Here is a 25,962-nt window from a genome sequence, read left to right as displayed (position 1 = left end):
TGTGTGGTATCACTAATTGAAAAAGGATTGATTAAATTTTGCTAAAAGTCTTTGGATATCAGATTTTTAAAATGTTTTATAACCAAAAATATATCTTAAACATAAAATCAGATTCCAATCTATAATCAGTATGGCTTAGGAAATTTGGCTGAACAAGAAGAAGGAAAAAGCAAGCAGAAGGGGAAAAGAAAACAAATGGAAGGTTAGTGGCTGAGGTTTTAACTCTTAGAAAGGATACAAACTAGTCTAATAACCAAAACTTGTGATTATTTATTATCAACAGTGGAGAGATTGAACTAAAAAATCTTGCCTCACTGGGCCATCTGTCCACACTCTGTGTACTGCTGCTGCTCTAAGGAAAAATAACTACATCCTGGGTTGAACCCAGGAATACTGGGTTCATTATTATTAACATTCTCACTAATGTGCCTTAGTCAACCTTTCTGTCGTCTAGAAAAATAGGATAAATAAAAGTCAGATGACAGAGCACAAACTGATCAGAAGCTTTGATGTCATATTTATCATTTTTTAAACTTTATTTATTTTTGAGAGAGAGAGACAGAGAGACCGAGCGGGAAAGGAGCAGAGAGTGTGAGGGAGAATCTCAAGCAGATTCTGCACTGTCAATGCAGAGCCCTACCGCAGGGCTCGAACTCACAAAAGTGTGAGATCATGACCTGAGTTGAAATCAAGAGTCGCACACTTAACCGACTGAACCACTCAGGAAGACCCCATTCTACAATTCCTAACACTTAGAATTCCATTTCAGTCTCAACAGGAATTAAAGAATACTGAATAGGGGCACCTGGGTGGCTCAGTCAGTTAAGCATCTGACTTTGGCTCAGGTCATGATCTCATATTCCATGAGTTCAAGACTTGCATTGGGCTCTGTGCTGACAGGTCAGAGCCTGGAGCCTCCTTCCATTCTGTGTCCCTCTCTCTCTGCCCCTCCCCTGCTCATGCTCTGTCTCTCTCTCAAAAATAAGTTAAAAAAAACATTAAAAAAAAAAGAGTACTGAGTACTATACTGTCCCAGCTTTTAAAATGAAGCCTGAAATATCACTTAAAACAATGGCTGGGGAAGAAAACAATAAAATTTGTTTTGTTTGACAGTGACAGACAATGATATTAATGACCACATGTCTGTCTATAAATACTGTTGTACATTTCACAGCACGGAATTAGTTGATCAACTTGTTACCATGGATACTACAAAAATCTGACAAAGTGACCTAAATGTAGACTGTGGGTAAAATGCATTGGTATTTGTTGCTGTAACTGATGCCAGTGCTCTGTCCTTCCTCATTAGGAAGAACAGCCCTGGGGAAGGGGCTCAATGTCCCCAGAGATTCTTACCCCCATGGGTCCTGCTCTCACCTTTTACCTTCCTTAGCGCTACAGCTCTCTTGAGGTTCTGAACTCACAGATTCTACTATTTAGTTGCACAAAAATTTAATGATACCACCACCAGTCCCAACTGCTTGTCTCTGGGATACTTACATCTGACCTCTAGGGATTTACTAGTTTCTCTCTTTATCTAAAATAAGTTTGGAAAGTGTTTTATTTTGTTTTAGCTTAAAAATGCTTAACTCAGAAAATCAGGAGGAGAACAATGAATTTAAAAACAAAACTTCAAATTCTTGTTCTACCTTTAACTCACTATGGATCTTGAGTAAGCTAACTCACTTTTAATTATTCATTCAACCAACAGTTACTGAGGAACTACTATGACAAATAGGCTTAGGTAACAGGTATGCAAAGATAAATTGTCAATAATTTTGTTCTCAAGGAGCTCACAATGGAAAAGAGAATATGGACACATACGCCAATGTTTGCAAAGCTGGGAGACATAAATCATAATGGGGGAAATTATGGAGTTATTAGTGAATCATCGAATCCAGACTGGAAAGCTCAGGGCAGGCTTCTAGAAGAAGAAGAATCTGAGATGAGGCCTAAAGGATGAGTAGGAGACAATCAGTCCAAGTGGGAAGGAGGTGAGAGAGGGAGTGCAAAAGAAGGAAGGAGTTCAATGTTAATAGCCTTAAAACGAAGAAAATATTATTCTGCCATTCTACTTGACCCACCATGAAACATTGTCATGATAATATAAATGTCATTAATTAGCTTTTAAAGCCAAACTAGATAAAAGTACTGTTGATGGTTTCAGCATGGAATAATTAATAACATTAAATGTGAACATTATTTAAGCATATAAAAGAAAATTATTACATCTAGCCTGTGACCTACTAATTCTACTCCTGTGTCCTTACATAAGACAAATGAAAACATATTTCCAACAGAAACCAGAATAAAGATAACTTTATTCCTATTAGCTCAAACTGGAAACAACTCAAATACCTGTTGACAGTGAACTAGATAAACAAATTATGTATATTTATACAATGTAATAATATTCAATGACAAAAAGAAATCAACATTCAACAACATGGATGAATCTCAGACATTATACTGGGAGAAAAAGCCAGACATACACATAAAGGACAATACTGAGATTACATTTATGTGAAATTCTAGAAAGAAATCTAGTCTGTGATAAAAAGATCAGGTAATAAGTTTTTGCCTCTTGAAGGGGCAAGCAACTGACTAGGAAGGAGCACAGGGGAAATTTCTAGAGTGTTGAAAGTAATAGAGATGTGGGCGACACAGGTGTATGCACTGATTACAACTCATTGAACTGTGGTTTTCCTTTCTTGAGGGGTTGACAGCAGGGTGGGAGGACCCTGTGCTTGCCTCATCTCACAAATGTGACTAGATGGCTATCAATCCATCCCAAGTGCCCCAGAGGTCAACCTGGAGACTGGCAGAACAGGCTCCACAACTGAAGGTTGAGAGGAGGCCACATTGAGGAAGGTGGGAATTGTGGAGACATGGTTTGGAAGAGAGACAGATAGTGGTCGGGAAGCAACAGAGCTCACAGAGTGGGGGCAAGGGATGGGCTGGCACCTGGTAGAGTGAATGGGGAAGACGGGCTCCCATAGCAATTGGCTTGGAAAGCACAAGGGGCCAGATTTTATGAGTTCTTACAACTAGCAGGGCTTAACGCCTGGAGTTTTTGAGCATGCTTGGCTGGGATAGAGCCTGGAGGGCATTGTGCTACTTTTGGAGAGAAGGCAGGGAAACCAGTACACAGACAATAGAGCGTGCAAACAACAATCAGAGGAGCACCTGGAGCACAGAGTGGGAGGTTATTTGCTCATCTCAGAGTGTGTCCCAGAGAAGAGACATTCAAAAGACCCCCTTTGTGAACAAAGGAACTGTAAGGTGCCATTTCCCTTGACTGACCCCAGCATAAGTAGTTGCCACCTATGGCAACCACCTCAGCCCTGACGCTGGCTATCTAATTTGCTTACACCAACCCTCTTACTCACAACTCCAGAAAAACTGCCCTTCCCAGTCGTGCTTGCCTCAGTCCAAAGATGGTGGGGGCCCACCCTCAGAAGACTAGAACAAACCCTACCAATATTGCATCTCCCCACCCAGGAGTTTTGCAGGGCCTCAGTTCCAGCAGCAGGGGGCAACAGGTCTCATCTCACAAGCAAACCAGAGCACACCTAGTTAAAATGCACCACATTCAGGCCACAGACCAAACACTGCCCACAACAGGCAAAGAAAGCATCTGGAGATGGCTGGTCTGAAGGATAAAGTGGCCAAGATGAAAGCAGAGCACACACACACACACACACACACACACACATTGGAAATACTCCCTGAAGTGTCAGGCTTAGGGAACAGGGGACACTACAGGAGCCCTTATTCATAAGGTCATTACCTTCAAGAAGAGGAGATGTAGCTAACTTTACTAACACACAGAAACAGGCACAGATACTTAGACAAAATGAGAAGACAGAGGAATTTGCCCCCCAAAAAAGAACAGGACAAGGCCACAGCCAGAGATTGAAGCAAAACAGTAACATGGCTGATGGAGTATTTAAAGTGTTGATCATAAGTGGAGCCTGAGTGGCTCAGTTGGTTGAGCGTCCAACTTTGGCTCAGGTCATGATCTCATAGTTAGTGAGTCCAAGCCTTACATTAGGCTCTCTGCTGTCAGCTCAGAGCCTGGGGCCTGCTTTGGATTCTGTGTTTCCCCTCTTTCTCTCTGCCTTTTCCCCACTTGTGATCTCTCTCTCAAAAATAAATAAATAAACATTTTTGAAAAATAAAGCATTGATCATAAGGATACTCACCAGACTTGATAAAAGAGTGGAAGACATCAGCGAGACTCTTAACACAGAAATAAAATAGAATGAATCAGAGATGAAGACTGCAATAAATGAAATGTGATGCAATGAATAGCAGGCTGGAAGAAACAGAGGAATGATTTAATAACCTAAAAGACAGAGTAATGAAAAGTAATCAAGATGAACAAAAGACAGAAAAAAGAATTATGCAAAATGAGGATAGACTAAGGAACTCAGTGACTCCGTCAAATGTAATTACATTCATATTATAGGAATACCAGGAGAAGAAGAGAGAAAAGGGAGCAGATAACTTATTTGAAGAAATAATAGTTGAAAACTTACCAAAACTGGGAAAGGAAACAGATAACCAGATCCAGTAGGCACAGAGAACCCCCCCAAAAATCATCAAAAGCAGATCCACACCTAGACATATTATAATTAGTATGGCAAAACCCAGTGATAAAGAAAAAATTTCAAAAGGAACAAGACAAAGGAAGACAGTTATATACAAGGGAAACTCCATAAGGCTATCAGCGAATTTTCCAGTGGACACTTTGCAAGCCAGAAGAAGTGACATGATATTGAATAAGAAGTTCTTGCAGAGAAGGAAACAATCAACAGAACTAAAAGACAACTTATGGAATGGGAGAAGATATTCGCAAATGACATTTCCAATAAAGGGTTAGTATCTAAAAAATATAAAGAACTTCTAAAACTCAACACCCCAAAACTGAATAATCCAATTAAAAAAATGGACAGAAGACATGAACAAACAGTTCTCCAAAAAGACATAAAGATGGTCAACAGACTCACAGAAAGATGCTCATCAGGGAAATGCAAATAAAAACCACCACAAAGTAATACCTCACACCTGTCAGAATGGCTAAAATCAATAATACAAGAAAAAATAGGTATTGGCAAGGATGTGGAAAAAAAGGAATCCTTGTACACTGTTTGTTGGTGGTTAGGCAAACTGCTGCAGCCACTGTGGAAAACAGTACGGAGGCTCCTCAGAAAGTTAAAAATAGAAATACCTATGATCCATCAATCACACTGCTGGGTATTTACTTAAAGAATACAAAAAACACTAAAAACACTAATACAGGGTCCCAATGTTTATAGCAGCATTATCTATGATAGCCAAGACATGGAGGCAGACCAAGTATCCATCAATTGATGAATGGATAAAGAAGAAGTGGTGTGTGTATATATATATATACACACACACACAATGGAATATTATTCAGCCATAACGATGAATGAAATCTTGCCATTTGCAACAACATGGAAAGAGAGAGTATAATGTCAAATAAAATAAGTCAGAGAAAGACAAATACCATATGATTTTACTCATATGCGGAATTTAAGAAACAAAACAAACGAGTAAACGGGGAAAAAGAGAATGTGAGAGAGAAACCAAGAAACAAACTCTTTAGCTACAGAGCACAAACTGATGGTTACCAGAGGAGAGGCGGGTCGGGGAAAGGGTGAAATAGGTGATGCGGATGGAGGAGTGCACTGGTGATGAGCAGCAGGTGGTATACAGAATTGTTGAATCACTATATTGTACACCTGAAACCATATAAGACTGTATGTTAACTAACTGAAATTAAAATCAAAACTTTTTTTAAAAAAGGGATGAAAAACAAACAAAAAACTCATCGAATTGCACATCAAGCTTTGGGACTTTCACTCTATATTTTTATCTAAAACTGAAAACAACCATAAGCTTTAATCAATAGGTTTGCCTTTTTTTTGGCAGTATAAGTTAGCCATTCTAAGGCTACCTCCTATGTTCTAGGCTTGAGCAAAATTCTAGCATTTTGACAATAATCCAGGTTTCTCAGTGTAGAGGATTTGGGTAACAAATACAGAAAGAAAGAAAACTAAAACTGTGCTGTCCAATATGATAGGTATTAGCCGCATGTGGCTTTTGAATCTTTAAAATATCGCTAGCCCAAACTGAAGATGTGCTGTCAATGTCAAGTACACAGTAGATTAGGAAGTCCTACTACAAAAAATGTAAAAAAGTAATTAATAATTTTTATTGATTATATGTCAAAATGGTAACATTTTTAGGTATATTGAGTTAAATAATGTATTATTAAAATCAATTTCTGTTTATTTTACTTTTATAACATGGCAACCAGAAAATTTATAGTTGCCTATGTGGCTCATATTTGTATTGACTGGACAGTGCTGAAATATAATGTATTTATGGTGCTGGACTAGAATCAGAGCTATCATTCCAATATGTGAAATCGGAGTTCGTTCTATCTATCATCTACTTATCTATCTATCTATTTTATTTTCTCTGAAAGGGCCTGGAAATAATGACATATCAGGAGCAATGAGCATAACTAGACACCCAAATCTTGATACCATTCTCTATTAAAAGGAAATATAGATGCTTGCAAAAATGGCTGATTTCAGGGCTGGGACAGAGAAAGTACAGGATGAGTGTGGAACATCTTATTTCAAAAGCAAGTAAAGGATTGCTATAAAAATGATGGGGTATATCAAAATGACACAAAAGAATCAATGGGGCTCCACTAGGCAAATCTACAATAATCTGAACATCAACATAAATGATGATAGCAATGGGTTATAACCTATAAATAAGAATCCATGAGTCCATAATCATTATAAATATATCCGCCCATACATGCAAGCATACATACATACATACATACTTCCATACAGTGAAATGCCAACTAATAAACAGAGAAAAAAGTGATGGAGTATAAAATCAATGAAATTTATCATTGGATAAAACCAATGGGTAAAAGTTTAATGAGAAACAGCATTATTTACCTAGTTTCAATGTATCTCCCCGTATGTCAATTACAAAGGGAAAGATTTCTTTAGAAGAGTAATTTTAAAACTTTGCAGTTGAAAAAAATTATCACAATAAACCCAAAACTAATTATGTAATCTTGCTGCCTTGATGTTTTTAAATATCCCTGAGTGGATCCAACCTCTCCTTCCTACTCCCAATTGGATGAAGGAAAATTAACGTCATCTGAGTTTGTTTTTGAATCACCAGTAGAGTCATCTGAACTTTTTTTAATGAAATCTTTCTAAGACATAGAGGCAGAAAATCTTCACATCAGAGGTGCATGGCAGTAGTGGGTACAATTAAAAATGTCATTTACAAAACTAATTAGCAAATTCGGTCAGGAAGCAAACGAGATGGAATAATATAGGAAATTACACAGTTATTTTTCATGGTTATACTTACTGTTATACTTTATAATGATGTAATTTTAAGTAGTATCAAAAATCTTTTGTAAACCTTCCACTGTCACTTCCTAAAATACTTGATGTAATTTTAAAAACCATAATACATCACAAAGGTAAAAAAATTTTTATGAGAACAGGACAAATGTAGAAAATTACTTATAAAATTAGATATTCTATTCTTAAACTCAACAATAGCAAAGTATAGTTTATGGCCCAACTTGTTGTAAACAACTTCCATATTAAAGTTGCAATAATGCACACACATTAGAGTCAGAGCAATTTAAATCAAGAGACAAGGAGTCAGTAAATGTACAGTATTGGGCCAAAAAATTTAAATTCCACTATATGCAATTGCTGTACAATTTAAGTCAAGAGGATCAAATGAATTTATTGATTTTTTTTTCTGTTTGTTTAACTGTTTTAAGATAACCTCTTTTCAAAAGATTTGAGTTGCTTACAAAGAGGGTACATAGAATATGTTATTCAAAATGGAGTATAAAATCTTTCCATGATACATCCATGGCAGGTTTGGATGCGAAGAGGAAGTTGCCTGCTTTCCAGAGTTTTCTGAAAAAGCAAAAGAATTTTCATGGAATTACAAACCAAAAACCTAGCAGTTGACTCCAAGGGAGCTTAGAAAGACAAAAGGAAGCTTTTTTTTTTTTTTTTTTTTTTTTGGAAAGGAGAAAGTGCTGTCATTAGGATTGCAGGTAGGGGGTACAGGAATAAAATTTGAATAAATAAGAAAGCAAAAAAAACTGGTGGAGGCTAGGAATCTTTGAACTTCAAATTAATATTTGTCATCAGGATCAAAAGAATCCCAGATCCTTTGCTGTCCAAAACCTCTTGGCCTTCACTAAAGCACTTTCTGAGCACTGCAAAGTAATATATTTCACAGATTTCCTAATCCTTAGAAGACCAGGAAATAAGTCATCCTGATCTTTTGGCAAACATGGCATCATCTGCCACAAAAACATAACCATCGGATTTATTTGAGTATGAAAGTTTTCAGAGCTGCAGATAAGTTACTGTGTTCTTTACAGTGTATTTGCTGCCTGTATTGAAAAGGTAATACTACATTTTGTGTGTGTGTGTGTGTGTGTGCGCGTGTGTGTGTGGGTGTGGCAGAGGGGAGGTGAATGTTTGCATAGACTTTTTTTACTGTTTAGTTTCTTTTTTCCTTTCTGAAGGTGTCCAAATGTCTATCTTAGCCATTTACCAATGGAACAAGTGAATGTACACAGGTATAGAGAAAATATGTGTGGAAGGAGCAAGATTGGCTAGAGAAATTACAGCATAAAAGCGTTTTTCAGAAAAATCAGCTGAAAAAATCTACGGTGATGACCTTAAAAATATGACTATCTTTAAAAAAAAATTTTAACACAGTTTAAAACATTGTAAGAGAAAAAGAAAATTCAGACCAAGGGAAAAGGAGATAACACAAACATGCAAAATCTGAGCATTGTCAGAATTGCCATGACAGTTTCAAATCTGGTTGAGCTTCCTGGCAGCCAGGATGTTGAGCACACTACAACTGTAAAGCTTTGTTATTGGAATAAGGAAATAGACTTGTTTCTTAGAAAAGACTTTCCTTGATTTAAAATTTGAAAAATATTGGGACGCCTGGGTAGCTCAGTCTGTTAAGCGTCTGACGTTTGATTTAGACTCAGGTCATGATCTCTAGGTTCATGAGATCAAGCCCTGAGCCCCATATCAGGCTCTGTGTTGACAAGCCAGAGCCTGCTTGGGATTCTCTCTCTCCTTCTATGCCCCTGCCTTGCTCATGCTCGTTCTCTCTCTCTCCAAAATAAATAAATGTTTTTTAAAAATTCAAAAAATTCTTATCATGTGAAGAAATGAATAATAATTGCTATAATATAGTATATAGTATCTTCAATTGGATTTCTATTGCTAATATCAAATGACGGTCTATAGTATATGATAGTAAAGTACTGCTCAGTGAAGACAGTCCTAGGAGGGTTAAGGAAAGTCCACTAAGCATATAGCCTTCTGGAACACCACTGTTCTCTGGAGAACACATTATGCTCTTTAAGGTACATCTAGGTGAATATGTTTTTCCACCTACTTATAATACTCCCTATAAACATAGTCAATGGAATCAATTGTCACAAAATTCATTAAGTTTGTTGTATGAACACAGAAACAAAGGCTCTGAAAGTTGGAGAGATTTTAGAGATCTCTTGGTCCAATAATAAATTGGAGCAGCTAATGTCATAAAAGGCATCTCTGATAACTGGTATAGGAACTTGGCTGGCCCACCATGCTGGACAGTTGGATCACTCTCTCACAAGTCCATCTGTTCCATTGTTGAAGATGACTCTTTTTTACATTATGTTGAAAACTTTTAAAAGTTTGTTCTCCAGATCAACAGAGCAACCCTTCAAATAGCAGGAGACACTTCTGATATACCACTGCTGCCTCACCTTCCCTAATCTTCAGTTTATGCTATTTGCCCATTCAAAATGATGATGATAATAATATTACTTAAAAGTCCTATAACACTTTAATTTTTTTTTCAAGTCTGTTCATTTATTTTTGAGAGAGAAAGTGCAAATGGGGGAGGGGCAGAGAGAGAGGGAGAGAGGGAATTTCAAGCAAGCTCCACATCTTCAGGGTTGTGAGATCATGACCTCAGCTGAAGTCTGGCACTTTAATAGTAGGTGCCTCCAAAATCCTGTAACACTTTAAACTTTTTTCACTGCTTTGTATACATGATCTAATTTTACCTTTATAATATACCTTTGAATGCTGTACAATAGCTATTTGACACGTGAGAAAAACAAACCTGCCCAAGATCATACCATTGGTTTATGGCAGAATATAGACTAGGAGTTTGATCTCTTCTCTTTCTTCCTATTTGTATATTCAAATGAACATTTATATTCTAGAACGAACACTCACTAACCACAGTAAATATTTAAGACAAAAAATGTTTGAAGTTCTTTTACTAATATTAAGAAAATAATTAGGAAGATACATTTCTGGTAATTAATTCTTGTAAAGATACAAATTTTCCAAGTGGCAAGAGTTTTATAGGGTGTTTGGAACTTCAAGAAGATGTATTAAGAGTTTCTCTTTTGTTTCCAGCTAAAATTTTTGACCAACTATACATTTGAGTTAAGGTTCAGGTTTGAATTGAGATTACATTTTCTGATTATGTCAACTATACAATGATATATTAATATAAATCCTCCGGTTTCCCAAAAAAAAGTCACCTTCTTAGAGCAATTTTTAAAATGTGTGGCAATTCTAAATTTTTTATACTTCAGTCAGTTCAGCTACTGTTTTCCTCCTGATTTTCCTATATTCATCTTCATCCACTCATATTTGTTGAGTTCCTGGGCATCTTCTGGTTCTTCCTCTGTGTTCTCAGCAAGAAATGCCAGCATTCAAACACTTTTACTTAAACAGCAACAATAAAAAAAAAAACAAAAAAACACTGCATACATAAAACTTGACCTCTTGGAATAAAATTCTTAGAACTGAATAGAGGGCACCCAATTTAAATACATGGAAGCAGCAGTCATTAATGGTAAATAATTAAAATGTCAGCCTTAAAATGTACCTCCAAGGGCATTTCAACCAAGTCCAATTTAAAGAATTCTCATTGTGCTAAGAAGGTGCTCTACGGAGCCCAAGTACATTAAAAAATCAAGTGGTGAGAGCTCTCCATGAGGGACAGCCTGCCCTTCATTCATTGTATATGGAGGTGTGTGCTCCCAATAGAACTCTGAGTGCAATCTAACATTGTTGGGACAGGACCGAAGCAGAACTAGAGAGGAGAGGCTCTCAACCTCTGCGGGAACTGGGGTGCAAGCCTTTAATGACACTATGAGCTGAGACTCATGGCAGGTTGGACTACTGGAAACATTAGCCTGACCGCACAGTCTGTTTGAGTAGAATGATCTTACCCTTTAGTTTCTTTTCCTTCCTGAATGTCAATTTGAGTCATTTACCCTAGGGACAAACTAATGGACTTAGTTATACAGAAAATGAAAACTAATTATTATGCCTTCTGGCTACAAAACGGTCACAATCAGAGAGAAGCAGGCTGGGAAGCCATGTACAAAATTTAGACCAGCCAGCCTTTCCTTGAGATATCGACCCAGCCACCTGCCATGCCCAATTCCAACTGTTTAGTCTTGCAGGTGATGACCAGTTGTTGGAAGCCAGCAATTCAAGTTACCAGGCTACCGAAGCACAGTATGTGGCTCCTTTAGCTTGCCTCTTGCTAGGATTTTTTAAAAATAAAAACTACCTTTCTTTCCTCCCCAATCTTTGATGTGTTTTCTTTCTAGAAGCAACAGAATCATTGGTAGGAAGCAGGCTCACAAGTGAAACAGTCTACTTTTAACCTAGGTTTTCCAACCCATAAGGAGAAGGCTATGCCTGGCTTCTGATATTTTCTTGTATTTAGAGAGACCTCAGCTGGTATAACACTCCTGGCCTCTTCAGTCCTTTAGCACTCTGGCTCAGGGAATGAGGAGCAAATTATTTGACTGGTAGATCTGAGAAGAGAATAAGTAGGGCTTGCAGAGCTCAACCGTTGCCATGCTCTCCTTCCTTGGAGAGGCTGGCTACAGGAATGCACATATTCATGTCTTCTCTTCCAAGCTGGAAGTCTTACAAGGGGAGGCACCCACAGGAGGAAACGTGTACATCTGGCCTGGGCTCATGGATAAGGCCTGCCTATTTCTGAGCTGCATTATTAGGAAACCCACAGTTGCTGCACTCCTAAGCCATATTATCCCTTCCAGCTTTAATCAGTAATAAGTATGGTATTCTGATCTCCATCTGTCCTATTCCTTGTCTATCTTTTAAGTGGCCTACAACTCAAAACCACTTTTTAACTGCATTGACCTTGGAAAGTTATTTTACTATAGTTGTCATCCCCTCAGATTTGTCAAGTTTTTGAGCATCTTCTGGTTCCTCTTTTGGATGTTATCATTGTTAATTTGGCAGATTCACTATGAATTTAAATTAGAATTTACTATGAATGTAAAGTGCCTACCACAGGACTCTGCATTCAATTAAAGTTTACCTTCCCTTGCTATTATTTTAATTTAGCCATCACATTTTCTTAATTCCTTTTTCCCTTTAATTTCCCCCAATAATCTTCTATCTCTCCTCAGTCTTCAACACTTTCTTATTAAGCCTGTCTCTAGACATTGACCCAAATCCTCCTAAATTTTGTTCTTAAAATGTGGTCTCAGGAACAGTAGCATCAGCATCTTCTAGAAATTTGTTGGAAATGGATAACGCCAGGGCTTCATCTCAGATTTACTGAATCAGAAACTCTGGGGCTGCAGCCCAACAATTTGCCATCTAACAAGTTGTCCAGGTGCTTCTGATACTCATTCAAGTTTAAGAACCAGAAGCCTAGAGGCACCTGGGTGGCTCAGTCAGTTAAGTGTCCGATTTCAGATCAGGCCATGATCTCACAGTTTGTGGGTTCGAGACCTGCATCAGGCTCTGTGCTGAGAGCTCAGAGCCTGGAGCCTGTTTCAGATTCTGTGTCTCCCTCTCTCCCTGCCCCATTCCCATTCACACTCTGTCTCTCAAAAATAAATAAACATTAAAAAAAAAAAGAACCAGAAGCCTAAATCATACCGTTGCTGTTCAGTTCCATGGCTAATCTCTGCCTAGTTACTTTTCGTTTTGTGCTTTAGTCTCTTTCATGATCACCAAATCCTTATCAAACATTTCACACCTGAAAGCCCCCAACAAAATCCAAAAAGGGAAACAAGTTTAACTATTTTTCCCTGAAATGATTTAAAATTAGGATCTACAAGTGTCTTTTACACATATTTTTATTTACTCCTAATTATCATATCTGATTTACTGAAAATCCAGACAACTCAGTATGTTTTAATTTAGTTTACCAGGTGTTCATTTTCACAGCCACTGTATAACATAAACCCTCTCACAAATCTGTAAATCTTTGCTCTATGTTTTGTTTTTAATGGGTAAACACAAAGTCTCCTATCACAGGAAACTACAGGTAGCACTGAAAAAAATTGGTTTTCACAGTGCTGGTTTCCCAACAACTTGAAAAGCATCAAGCAATTCAATTATCCTAAAATTGCCATCCAATTTGTTTCTCTGTGGGAGAGCTAGTATTCTTATGTCATGAAGACCTGGAAATTATTTGGTTTTTGGAATATGTGAATCTTTTTCTTCCTATTTTTGCTAAATCTCCTAAAGAATATTTAGGGGCAGCAAAGCTGGAGGGGAAGGGTTGGTTGGGGTCAGGGGGAAAAGGAGACGGTGAAATGGGAGCTCACAAAAAGGTGTTTTTCATTTCAAATGACGCCAAAATTTCACTCTTTAATTTGTTAGATATACTTTGAAATTACCCTTTGGTAAACTTAATCTAACACTTAGGTCCTTCAAATAATTGATTGGTTCAGGTATTTATTAATTTCCCTCCCACCAGTCCTCACATGTTTATGCAGATTAATTTTCAATCAACAAAATTTGTACACATGCATGATTTTATAATAAATTAATAGTAATCTGTAACATTTTGAGGAAATGTCATTCTTTCTCATGCCATTCAGTAGGAGGCATTTTTGGGGGAAGCAAGTCATTCACTTAAATTGTAATGAAAAGCATTTAGTATTTATTAGTGTGTGGGAGTCTTGTTCTCAAGAGAGTACTTCACAGCTATTATTCATTCAATCTCAGTTTCCCTGGGAGGGAGCCCAGTGAGCCAAAGTCAATGAGTTAAGTAATCGTTCAGCGCCATTCCAAAGGACTACTCTGCTTCAACCTCAGGTTCAAATCAAGACACTCTTAAGTATTTTCTTTGTGATCTAATCCTATTGGCAACAGTTCAAACATCACTTGTCTGGTCTCTGATCTCAGGAGGGTCCTGAGATGCACCAAGATGGAACATGAAATCTTCATAAGGAACAATGGCCTTCTTGGGTAAAGTAGACATCTCTAGAATTCCATCTTCAGATTTTTTCTGAGATCCCCACAGTACCCACATGGCCAGGTGTTCTTATTTTCATTACTCAAAATCTTAAATTTGGTGGTAGTGATGATAGGGGTCCTCTTTTCTGATTTTATCTTCATTGATTACTATCTTTTCTATTACCTTCTTCTTATAGAAAGGCACTTTGATTTTATTTGTCTCAATTCTTTTTTCTAATCCTAGTTGGTCAAGTTCCTTCTGGTTCCTCATGATCTACCAACCAGTCTGGAATGCAGAACAAGCTATTTCAACACTGTCTTCTTGAACACTCATTCCACCCCTTAACTTTTCTTAAGTCTTCCACACTAATACCAGCCCCTGATCATCTCAACTTTCTTTCCCATCTCCATACCTAAGCTGCCAATCTTTGGGAAAAGATTACAAACAAATAGTTTTTCTCATATGTCCTTTCAGTGGGCTTTGTATAGCTTCATGCAAGACAGTTATGGGTTTATCCTCTTGAAAAGTCCCATCATAATCCCAGCTCCCTGCTTCTGTGTAGGTGACCCTACCACTTGTCATTACATCCTTTTCTGCCTCCTCCTTCAAATTTTCTTTGTGCTTGGATTCTTTCCTTTCTTCCTTATTGCTTAGAGGGAGTTTGGCTCTTTCTATATTCAACTCAGTCAGCAGTTTAATCTTTCCTCCATTCCTTTTCCTGGCATTTGCTCAGTTCTGTCTTTATCTCTGTCTCCTCTTTTCATCTCTCTTTCCTAGATGCTTTTGTTAGGCCTATAAACACTCACAGTACTTTCCTATGAATAACAATGAACAAGCAAGCAAACAAAAGTCAACTTCCTTTGGTTTTACAACCTCTTCAGATTGTTATCTTCTTGGTTTCCTTCCCAGGATAAATCTGTTTGCTCCTGGACCTCCTGAAAACTGTCTAATGCCACATTGTTTCATAAAAATTGCTTTCTCAGAGGCCACCATGGCATCTAATCGCCAAATCCAATGAATTGTTTTATTATTCAATTTACCTTATCCTCTGACATTTCTGTTCTTACCAACTCCTCTTGAACTCACTCCATAGCTTGGCTTCCAGAAGACATACCATGCCCTAATTGTGTCTTCCTTTCTTCCTTCAAGGATTCCAATTCCTTCCTCTCCCAACTCGTCAAAGGAGACCTTCCACCAGGTGCTTTCTCTAGACCTCTTTAATGTCTTCCTTGACATCATCAACTCCCACATTTTAAACGACTGTTTCTTGTGGATCATTCCAAAATCTAAATCCAACTGCCACTGAACATTTCTACCTTGGGTATTCTAGAGAAAGGTTTGGTAAAATGATTTCTATAAAGGATAGTATATATGTCAGCCTCCACAGGCCATATGGTCTCTGTTATGACAACTAAACTCTGTTGTTGGTGTGTGGGAAAGCAGCCATAACACATAAATGAGCATGATTATGTTTCAATAAAACTTTATGGACACTGATATTTGAATTTCATATAATTTTAATGTATTTGAAAATATTATTCTCCTTTGGATTAAAACAGAAAAGTCATTCTTAGCTCTTAAAAGACAGGCAGCATGCAGGATTTGGCCCTCTGGTTGTACTTTGCTGACCACTGTTTTAGAGGCATTCTGATAGTCCCCCACTCCTCAGTCGTTTAGTACTCTTTCCCATTGTTGATGGTGTTTCCTCTTTAAAAATGTCTTTATTTTTATTTTAAACTAAAGAGCTTTATGCTGTGTAATATCTGTAGGTACAGACTTCCTTTAGACTGGGCTTGGGGAAAACAAGTATGAATACAGTATTCTTATTTCAGAAATGAAGGTAAGACCCAGCTTGGATTGTCAGAGAGTTAAGTAGTACTAACGCCACTATTAGAACTCAGTTCTCCAGCCTCTACATACATTGTCACACAGCAGTCAATTGCCTAGAATGTGTGGTTGATAACTTCCAATACAGAAAGAGAAAACTTATCAAGGTTCTTTCCAGATACACAATCCATATTATACTGCATCCTACCGCTGCCCCTCTCCATTAAACATGTTCTTTTTTTGTCAGTCTGATGGCTCATCATGTTTCTACCCAGCTTAGGCATCCAGGAACTGATGGAAAAGGGGCAACAATATTTACTAAAGTAAAGTTCTGCAGATGTCAGTGTAAGGTTGAAGTAGAAACCATCCTAACTGTAATGAAGATCTACATAACAACGATCATAATTTTGGTACTAACAGAGAGTTAAAGCTCAGTACTGTATTAAAAAAAAGTGAGATGCATTTGCTATTAGAGAGAATGGAGGATGTGCCTATAGCTCATGCCTATTTTATCCTCTTCAGTAATTTTTCTCAGAACTCAGGGTTCTGAGTTATACTAAGAGAATTGTAACACTCAGTTTTATAAGATCATAGATTCTTCCATAATCTCTTTTCTTACCTCCTCAATTTTAGGAATGAGAGAAATGAATTCACCCTTCCATCGTTCAGAGCCCACATGTTTGTTTTTAGCCATGGGCCAATTTGACACTATTTAATCTTAATTTTCATATTTTCTATTATTTTGTTAACAACTATTCTGATGGAAGAACTTTATAAAAAACCCTAAATTATAAATATTATTTTGTTTTGTGAGAAAAACAGAGCAAACCACCACATCTACAAACAAAAACATGCATCAAAGAAGCACCACTAGTATAATACCAATTGTGGGTATAAAAAAACAAACCATGAACAGGTGTGTGGAATTCTACCCTCTGTTCAACATTTTTTTTTTTGGAAATTTGATGACGTTAACCTTGTTTTATGCTGCTTTTCTTTATTATATTATAGAGTGAACCCTAAAGAATCTTGTTTTCTTTTTAGGAGTACATTTGATCATAAGCAGAATTTGGTCCTAATTAAAACAGGATTATCACAGGATACTGTATCAAAGAAATGTGCTTCTGAAATGGGTATTCTTTTACTTATTTTCCTTTAATAGATATAATGAAGGCCAGAACATATCACTCCTTTCAAATAACAATTCTTTGGAAAATATATCTGACTTTGGTAAACAGATTTTTATGACTGAATGGAAGATTAAATTAGCCTTATTAATCTATTAATGTATAGAGAAATTCACTATCAGAATCAAAGAAAAACAGTTGAAAATGTCTAGAGCTTTGTTTTCTGAAGAAAATGAATTTTTGCTTATATAGTTTGATTATTCTCTATATGACATAAGAGACTTCACAACAAATATCTTGTCAAGTAATTTCTGTAGCAGTATTATAGAGTAGGCTAAGCCACTATAAGAAAGAAAGCCCCAAAATTCACTGGTTCAAAGAACAATAAAGTTTATTTGTCTCCCAGTTAACAGTGCAAGATAAGCATTCCAGCTTGGTGGGCAGCTCTGCTCCAGGAGGTCGCTGGAGACCAAGGCTGGCGGCAGCTCTGCCATCAACAGTTGGCTCGCGGGGCTGCTCTGGTCGTCGCCATTCCAGCTGGCTGAACAGGGGAAAGCCAGGGAGTCTCCAGCCAGGGATATCCTCTTAAGCAGATAAAGTAGAAGTTCCTTAAATCACTTGTACTCATATTCCATTGGCAAGTATCCAGTCACACAGCCACACAGAGCTACAAGGGAGACTGGGAAATATGGTCTCTCCACGTACCAGGAAGAGGGGAAGAACAGAAGCAGCCGGCAACTGCAGTCTCCATATACTGTACTCTGTTGTTAAAAATTATTTTAAAAAAAAAATGTACACTGAAAGGTCTCCAGAATGTTACACAAACACAAAAGACTATAACAAACACGTTATTTTTTTCTATTATGAGAATATTCAACAAGGTAAAAACCAAGCAGGTCCCTCTGATTTTATGTTACCACATCAAAAAGACTTTTGTTATCAAACACACAGAGGAAATACCCAACTTAAAATAAATCATGTTCTAAAAGCTGGGAATTCATTTTCTCAAAGAAACAATGTTCTAAAAATGGCCAGGTTCCAAAATTATTTCAAAAGGGCTCATTTACCTCCTGTGGTATATCTGTAGTGAAAAGTAGTGGAAGACAATAGTGTCCTGTAGCACTCAAAATGGAACTGTCAGCTATAAATATTTTTTTAAAATACTTTTAATAAAGAATTAAGTTTAAGTAGAGAAGGATATGGTGGGAAGTGGGAAATGAACACTTTCAATGTAAAGTCAAAGTGAACTTTCAAAAAAGTATTCTGGTAGTGGCTCTTTAGTTTGATTTTTCCTCCAAAGTTTACCTCAAGCAAAATGAACATATTTATCAGCCATGCATACAGGTAGATTTCTGGAAGAAAATGGGAGAGAGAAAATACTAAACAGGTACAGGAGGAGAGTATTCTGTAAAGTAATCAAGTGACAGTTGGGAAGGGAGGTAAAGTCTGAAGGGTTCTTGCCTCTGCATCTACAAGTATACATCAAGAACGAGAAAAGCAGAGGGAAAGATAAAGTTGAGGGTAAGAAGAGGAATGAAGACAGACATATGCAGGATCTCTCAGGGGGAAGGATGAGAAAAACCTGGAATAGAGTTTTCTCTGGTCCAACCTCCAGGAATTTGCTTACTTACTGCAAAGAAGGTCTCAGGTTTGGAGAGGTAGCGTACAAGCTACAGCATGTAGAAAAAGAATGTCCACAGGCTGAGAGGAATTTAGGGAGTAACGGACTTCTATTTAATTTTTCTTTGTCACAAGAAAAGTCCGTGATTTAAAATCAAGAAAAGTAAAACCTATCAAAATGCCTATCAGAAGAATCTTCATGGCAGAAAAGACACATCTAAACAGGGTCCTTACAAATATACCTAGTATAAGCCTCTTTGCGTCTTTCAAGTACACATTTGTTTTGTTTTAGAATAGCGGTTCTAAACAACTTAATAGTTATCCTACTGCTTATAATATGACTTCTGAAGATGCTTGACCTTAAGTAAAAAGGCAATTTCAGACAGCTTGATCTGGGGTAAGTCCTGTGTCCTAAATACAGTGGAGGGCTGTTCTCTGTGAGTGTGACTGACTGCTCACAGCCCATTGATTGCAGAACTCACCAAGAGACACTAGTTTCTCTCACTTGACAACTGCACGTACTATAATCAGAAAGACATGACATTGGGCTCCTCCAAAAAGCCCAAGCCTCGAATTGCTTTTGAACAGTACTTGGTCTAACAGTGGCATTGGCAACAATGAACCAACGCCACGGGCTTCAGGAGCCCAGCCATTAAAGCCTGAACACAGAACAAAGATTTCTTTAACTTTTGAAAATGAAAGCACACTCTGAAAATAAACATAAATTCTCAAATTGGCTGCAAACTATTTAATCACATTTTTTGTGTGTGTGGTTTCAGAGAATACTAATACAATCCTAGACATGCTGGCACAATTTTGCTCACAAATTTCCCTTATTCCAGCCTGCTGCTGCATTAGCTATTTTGCAGAGGGATACAGGTTGACAAAACAAGGGGCAGAAATGATGGGAGGTTTAAATACAAATGTTTGTTTGCATTCTGTCTGGAGTCTTAACTTTGAGCCTAATTAGCTGCATTATCTTGGAGCAGGTCCCTAGACATCTCTGGATTTGATTGCTCACCTGGAAATTGAAGGGATTGGAGGAGATGAGCTCTAAAATCCCTTCCAGCTCGACAGGCTGTAATTCAAATTTTTTCAGCTTCAGTTGTGCCATGACAGGGAACTTTACTGGCAGTCTTACTTAAAGATGGAGCACACTGCTTCAGGCCTGTGCAATACTGCCCTGAACAGATCTCACACAGCTGCTCTGTTCCTTCTGCTGGAGGCTGCTTGGACGGTGGTGAGTCTATGAAATTCTGTGCCCAGCTCTAAAAAGGTTTTGAAAAGCTGCCATGTGACTCTTAAGAAGATTTTCCTATTCAACCTGACTACCCCAAGCCAACTTTACAAAGCGACAAACAGGCATTCAAAATGTTACTCTCCTGCTCAGCCCCTGCCTTGCCACACAGAAATCTCATTCACAACAATAATGTCAGGTCTAGGCTCAGATGTTAAATAAAAGCCTGATTAAAAAAAGAAAATCAATGACATTTCAGAGGTCTGGTTTTCCAGCATTTTCATTTGCCATAGTAAGTTCTGGGTGAGGTTCATCAGCAGGATGGACCAAAAAGAAAACAAACAAGTATAGGAAGAAACTTTTCTTCTAATATTCACCCACTTCGGAGCTAAAATCTGCAGCTGGTACTGGTACTCATTTTTGATTCATCACCAGGGCATCAAGGCCTCTCTTCCCCACTCTTGAGAGGCTAGGTTTCTGATCTCACACCTTAGTCCTTGCCCCACCATAAGACATCATGTGAGAGAACATCTCACTGAACAATCAGGCCTCCAACCCAAAACTTCTGGTTTCAGGAGAAAGATTAAGCATAATAGCAAACTTGAACTGCAGCCTATTCTAGATCAGACACAGTTAACCATTCAACCACTCTATTTGGTAAATATTCATTACTGTCATCTCTCTTCACACACGCAGAAACTGAGACCCAAACAGATTAAATAAATTGGCCCCCAACAGCACCACCACCCTGACTCTAATGCTGATCCACACACTTCTCAGTTTGCCTGGAGCATCTACAGTGCTCTGTTCTCTTGCCTTCAAGACAGGGATTAGGAAAGCCAGGAAGAAAAAGAGTTAAAACTGACAAACAGCATTAGAAGACTTCATTCTCAAATATTCTATCCTTTTTATAATTGTCCTCGCTCAGACTCAAGTATCTGAAGAGAGCTCTGAAAAGTGCATTAATTTACCTAACAAAAAGACTCACTCAGGTACCTCTTACTTGCATAGTAACTACTGAACTGGATGGTGGAGAGTAGGTTTCCAAGACGTAGTCCATGCCCTCCAAGGATTATAACCCAGTACCTGAGCCTTTCAAAGGTCTTCCAAACCTGTTACTTCCCAATGCATCTTCTTTCCTGCCTACATTAAATTAGGGAATCATCTATGTATAGTCTACTTTCTCTCAATCTTAGAAAATTGAGTGTTAATCATTCATGTGAATTCTGCACTGTCTCTAAAATATATCCTCAAAGGATGTCCTTGAGCTCTCACAGTAAAACAGTTATGTGCAAAAACAGTTTCTCTTCCAAATCACCACTTCCCTTTCCAACTTCAGCCTACCAGAAAGACAGTGATTAATTAAAATCACCTGCCTTGAATGATGATGCCACAGGGTCTCCACTGGTTTCCTTTGCTGCACAGCACCCAGGAATGGGTGTTAACTGCCCAGGTCTGGAATTTTAACTCCCATATTTCATTTTCTCTTGCTTGTTTTGCTTATTTTAACTTGATTTTTTTCCCTTAATAACCCTCTCATTTGTTCCTGCATAAAATGACCAGACAGGCCTAGAGCCCTTACCTACAAAGACTCCCCACAGTACAATCATTATTACTCTCTTATTACAAGAGAAGGAGACTGACATGTTACTCCATCTTTGAGTAAATTAATTAACTTCTGACACCTGGGTTCTAGTACATAGTTTTTGTTTTAACCAACACTTTCCTAAGGAACATAAGGTGCTAAAATTAAAACACAAAAACAGATAGTGTCTCTGCCCTGAGGAGAAGAAAAAGATTTCCTTTTCTTGATTTACTCTCTGAAACTACTCAAAGCTGAATTGATTATCTACTTCTATCTAGAATCACTGGACTGTTGTGCAGTTTTTCTACAGTCTGACAAGCTGTCATGACCCCTATTAGTACTTGGACTTCCCTGTTTTAAGGGCAACAAGTAACATGAGGCTATTTCTTCTTAGGGTGTCCACTCTTCATTCATTTATTTGTTATAAAGCTCTAGTGGTTCATAGACATTACAGGATAATGACTTTTGAAAACCAATGTTCAGAAATTGATATATAAACTGAATGCTAAGAGTGAAGTCACAGGATAAAGTAAAATATATACAATAGAGTTAGATTGGCTTGATATTATGTTCCTGGTACAAATCTATTTTAATGCCTCACCTTAAATTTTTTTTCTTGATTTTTTAGCTGGATTTTAAACTGCTATTTGGGTCATTATGAGAAGCAGAAGCAAGCCTATTCTGCCATGTCTCCTCTCTTTCAATGGCATCCATTATTTATGATTCAAATATTCAGAATGTTAGAGCTACATGTGATGTTAGAGGTAATTTTTGCTATAAGAACAATGCAGTCCCACCCGGAAATGAAGTGCTTTGCAATAAAAGCACATGGGGGAACTCGTAGAAGAAGGAAAGGAGACTCCTCCTATTAGGCAGCCAGATTTGTCAATCAACGCTGGGGTTCCAAAAAAACCATTGGCAAATCATACTTCTATCTTACAGAGGTCCCAGAAAGTAAAAGAACTTGTCTAGGGTCACAAAGCTGATTTAAGCAGTAGAACACTCCCAGGGTTATTTCCTAGGATGGTCTTTACCCAGTAAAAGACACATACGACCAGGAATGCCCTTTAAAATGCACCTGGTTACCTTACTCATGTTCATCTGTGGGTTATTTTCCCAATTTGCTTATATACTGACTTGGAAACCTATCAATACTAATAGTATTGATAATAATAGTATATTATCTTATTTTGCTAGATAAACAGTCTATGATGAGGAGGAGGCTTTGATGCTGTGGGTTCTGCCCAATCCTCACTCCCCACCCATCGTCCTCAGCACATTCTGGATGAAAGGAACCTGCTTAACCTAGACCACAATTTGTGATTCCATTGTGATCTTTTCACCTTGAACCTGTGCTAATTCTATGCTTCATTCTCTCTGCTATTCATTCTCTCTTGCCCCACTCTTTAACTACATATTACACTGGTAAAGGCTACAGATTTTGAAGCCACACTTTCTGGGTATGAACCCCAGCTCTGCCATTAACCAATAATGGAATCTTGGGTAAATTACTTAATCTCTCTCTGCTTTGACTTCATAATCTAAAAACTGGGTGTAATAATAGTACCTACCTGATAAAGTGTTGTATTAAAAAATAACAACACTTACATAACCAGGCACTGTGCTGAATGTTGTACAAACACTATTCTAGTTAATCACAGTAACTCTTTTTGTGCTACTACTATTATTCTCTCCTCTTCTATCCCCTTATTACTTTTTTGAGATAAGAAAACTAATGTCCAAGACCCATGGTCACGTAGGTAATAAGAAGCACAGTCAGGACTTGAACCTAAGATCTGTCTTGGCATCTTTCCAAAATCTCTGAGCAAAGGGCCTTAGAGTTCTTTTAAAGTTCTTTTATTTAAAGGGATTGACTTACCAGCCATATAGGTCAGGAAGACTGGGCTCTCCTAAGGGAAGGGAGGAGTCTCAGAAAATGTCAGGTATGGGATGATTATACCATCGAAGTCTTAACCAGCCCCACCTCCTACCTTCCACCGTGCCACACAGCATCTACGTGACCTATACTTCTGAGACCCCCTCTAACCCCTAGCTTCTTTGAGTATGGTATTCAGGAGTGTTGTTCTGATTCAAGCCAAAGTGGTAGTATTTACAATTTCAATATCAGTAGTTCTTGGCGTCATTTATTTGCACTCTAGTAATATCTCTTCCTTTCCCAGATTAGCAAAAAAATTATGATTTTCCTTCTTTCCTTCAGAGCTGACAGTAGCCAGCATCTTGTTACTCCTGCCCCAAACTGCCCTATTCTCAGTTGTCAACATATCCTTCATTGGTCTTAAATGGTGTCTTCAGTGAAAGGTAGGGCCAGAAGTGGGAAGAGTGGGGATGAAGGGCCAGGAGAGGGAAGAGAAGGGAAGTCCCTGAGTTTGCTAGAGGAACAGTATGCACTGCCTTGTCCCTGCTCCTGTACCTCCTGCTCACTCCTCTCTCTCCTCCGGAGCCGTCTACTTTCACTCCCACACTGCATCCCAGAACCTTCACTGAGCACCTCCCACAACAGCGTCTGGGTGCTCCCCTGAAATGCAAGTGAATCAACTACACGGATTGTTTTTCCAAAGACCCACCTGGGGCACCCGTGCTGGGCTTGGCTCGTTGGGCTAAATCTGGGAAAGTAAGAGCATGGGAAGGATTTTTATTCCCTTTCCCCATACCTTCCATCATATCTAGCTGTCAAACTATTTAAAAAATGTCAGAGAAGCTGAAGTTGGAGGTTTGTTATATAAGGAATGGTGGAAGAGCTGTTTGAGGAAAGTTAAACAGGGCTCTGGAGGAGGTCAAGGGATACAGAAATCCTGGTGGGCAGCAACAGGAGTGATAGAGGAAGCATCAGCAGGCGCGTATGTTTTCGGGACCACTGGAAGAAAAGAAAGGGAGAGACTGGCGCGTTGACCTCAGATCTAAGCCCTAACCCACGCGTCCCCTACTGCCATCCCAGCCTCTCTGGATTGACCCTCAATTTTCCTAGTTCCTTCCCTGCTGGGCATCTTGCCTCAGCACCCGAAGCTACTATCATCACTACCACCTCTTGACACAAAGGGTAAGAGGAGAGCCCATGCCAGGAAAGAAGGTATGTTTCTTGCTTCCCTAGTTGTATTCTCAACATTTTTCATTCAGAAACAAGGTCATACACATTGTTTCACCTCTGCAGTGCTTTTAGTAGTATGCTTCAGATGTTACGGGATCATTAAGGGTTGTTCTGGGCCTCTAACCTATACGTGATGTGTAGTGGATATTCTTGGTACCCTGCATAGATCCCCTTCGTGGACTGGTACTTGCATCCCTAGCTACTCTGACTGTTGGTTGCTAACTATAGTTGCCTCCTCTCAGAGATTACCTTTGCCTTTGGGAGAACGGAAAGTGCCTGGCCTTGGGAGTTACCACCAACCTTCAGCTAATGAGTGACTGATAATGGGTGCAAAAGGCCAGCTGCCTTGCCCCAAGTGGCCAACTCTGTGGCACCATTCCTTCTCTAGAATTCCCCATGGAATCAAGTTGAAGCTGGTCTCCAGCTGAGACCATATCCTTGCTTAGCTTTATTGCCCCCCACATCATGTAACCTCCCTCACATCCCCTCTCCTGAGGCATGCTCCCAATTAGTCACCTGCACCAGAATCCCTGTCTCGGGCTCCACTTCTAAGGAGCCCTACTTCAGATATATACTTATTCCATATGTTTATTAGAGTTCCTTTATTAGCATCACATGAATACATCTCTGGGAAAACCAAAAATGAACTAAGGAGTGATTTAGCAGGACCCTAAACCAAATTTGGACATACAACCCAACTCAATTTATACTATTTGTAGGCCTATATCTAATATCTGCTCTCTTGTAGATACTAACAGACCACATTCTATCAAATCCAAATGGAAGACTTATTCATACTCTACTTTTTCTCTTATTATAGAACATGAATTATCATACATATTCTAAAAATTAGCTATGTAGCATTTATTATTAACCAATACACTTGTTACAATTCTTAAAAATGTGGCTGGATGACTTGCAAATGATTATTCTTGCTATGATCATATAAATCTTACATTTGTAATCACTTGTTAGGATTTTTTCTCCCATGAACTATAAGTTCTGCTACTGTGGATGGTTGGGTCCCAGACTGGCAGTGTTATAAGACAGATCAAATTTCCAGCTTGCAGAATTAATA

General features: G+C 38.3%; 1 long non-coding RNA gene across 1 annotated transcript; it reads right to left on the bottom strand.

The window, feature by feature from the left end:
* Window positions 1–17,710: 17,710 nt before the first annotated feature.
* LOC144240238 (uncharacterized) lies at window positions 17,711–24,396 on the bottom strand. The gene is made up of 4 exons (XR_013337650.1): window positions 24,364–24,396; window positions 23,658–23,688; window positions 18,042–18,097; window positions 17,711–17,920 (listed from the first exon to the last, which is right to left on the bottom strand). It is a non-coding gene; the product is annotated as an uncharacterized LOC144240238 (long non-coding RNA).
* Between the last annotated feature and the right edge of the window lie 1,566 nt (window positions 24,397–25,962).

This window comes from Crocuta crocuta, unplaced genomic scaffold, assembly GCF_008692635.1.
Source record: "Crocuta crocuta isolate KB4526 unplaced genomic scaffold, BGI_CrCroc_1.0 scaffold176, whole genome shotgun sequence".
Taxonomy (NCBI): Eukaryota; Metazoa; Chordata; class Mammalia; order Carnivora; family Hyaenidae; genus Crocuta; species Crocuta crocuta.
Note: the sequence above shows the minus strand (reverse complement) of the source record. Positions and strands in the feature narration are given on the sequence as shown.